The 1,826-nt window shown below is 43.5% G+C and overlaps 1 pseudogene; it reads right to left on the bottom strand.

Moving 5' to 3' along the window:
* Positions 1-401: 401 nt before the first annotated feature.
* Positions 402-1,352, bottom strand: LOC118850409 (annotated as a pseudogene).
* Between the last annotated feature and the right edge of the window lie 474 nt (positions 1,353-1,826).

Raw genomic sequence — 1,826 nt, 5'->3', positions numbered from 1 at the left:
TTGGTTCAGAGCCATTTTTATAGGTTTTTGGAGGGGCTCAGTGGGGAGCTCACGCTAGTCCCTACTTTCCAGCTGCCAGTTTGGCTCCGACCCCTTCTATCAATGAAGTATAAATCTTACTACAGCTGAATAAGGGTGATTATCTTTCTTAATATTTTATAAATTTTTGAGATACTTTTAAAATATGTAATGACCCATATTACAATGTCAAAAGTATATATTACGAGTGTTATTATACAAACATTTGTTGACTTCAACATGTTTTTCCCATTCCACATCAATTTCAGGATGCCAATAAGTATTTTAATATATTCAATCATTACCTTCTCCTTGACAACTTTTTTTTTCAAAGGGCAGAAATTAAGGTCTTTATTTCAGAATCTGAGTTATGGTTGACCCCTTTACTGAGTGCCAATGGTCACTTGCCACACTCGTACCAAGTTGTCTGTGTATCCAGCAAAGAGAGTCTGGCCATCAGCAGACCAGGCTGAGGAGGTGCACAGGGGAGGGTGGGCCTTGCTGCTGGTGCTGATCACTTCTTGCTTAAGCTCATCCACAATAATTTTGCCCTGCAGGTCCCAGATCTTGATGTTGGGCCCAGTGGCAGCACAGAGCCAGTAGCGATTGGGGCTGAAGCAGAGGGCGTTGATTATGTCACCACCATCCAGAGTATAGAGGTGACTGCCCTCATTGAGGTCCCACAGCATGGCCTGACCATCCTTGCCTCCAGAGGCACATAGAGAGCCATCAGAAGAGATTGTAATTGTGTTTAGATAGCCTGTGTGGCCAATGTGGTTTGTCTTCACTTTGCAGTTGACCAAGTTCCAGACCTTGACCAGTTTGTCCCAGCCACAGGAGACAATGATGGGGTTGCTGCTGTTGGGTGAAAAACGGACACAAGACACCCATTCTGAGTTGCTCTCATCCTGCACAGTGTATTTAAAGACACCCAGGGTGTTCCACAGCTTGATAGTCTTATCCTGGGAACCAGAGACAATGGGGCAGTTGTCGGAAGAGAAGGCTACACTCAGCACATCCTTGGTGTGACCAACAAAGTGCCTGGCAGTAGTACGAGTTGTGAGATCCCACAGCCTTAGTGTGCCATCCCAGGAGCTTGAGAGTGCAAACTGGCCATCAGAAAATGACCACATCACTAACAAAATGGGAATGATCCCTGAGGACATGCTGGGGGATCCCATAGTTTGTCTCATCTCTGGTAAGCTTCCACATGATAATGGTCTTATCTCAGGAGACTGACAGGATCATGTCAGGGAACTGGGGAGTCATGGCAATCTGGGTCACCCAGCCATTGTGGCCTTTAATGGTACCCCAAAGGTCAGCTGTTCAGTCATGATGACGAGACCTCGGTGGATTGCTCCAGGAGGAAGGATGGATCCAGATTGCATGGAGAGAGACCAGCTGGCCCTCCCTCATGTGAGCAGCCTGGCAAGAAAAGAGAGGTCTCCTTGATATCTTTATGCTTGATATATCTGGTCTGGAGAAGATCAAGATAGTTGCATGTAACACTTTCATGCATTGCTTAAATGTGACCTCTGGATTAAAGTCTAAAGTCATCAAATCTCTATCATTTTAGTCACATTTTGAAACTTTTACACTTATCAAGTCAAAATGGCATTTTGATCACATTGGAGTAGTATTCCACAAGATGAAAGGATTATTTAATGTACTTTCCAGTTAAGCTATATAGTTTGATATTATCCATGGTCACAAAGTAATAAATAAGATGTTTTGGTTTAGCTCCCTCTTTAATTTGGAAGCAATATTTAGTTCTATTTAGGAGAGATGATATTGGACTTAAAGCTAAA

Source organism: Trichosurus vulpecula, chromosome 5 (genome assembly GCF_011100635.1).
Source record: "Trichosurus vulpecula isolate mTriVul1 chromosome 5, mTriVul1.pri, whole genome shotgun sequence".
In the NCBI taxonomy this organism is placed as follows: domain Eukaryota; kingdom Metazoa; phylum Chordata; class Mammalia; order Diprotodontia; family Phalangeridae; genus Trichosurus; species Trichosurus vulpecula.
This window is presented reverse-complemented; position numbering and strand designations above follow the sequence as displayed.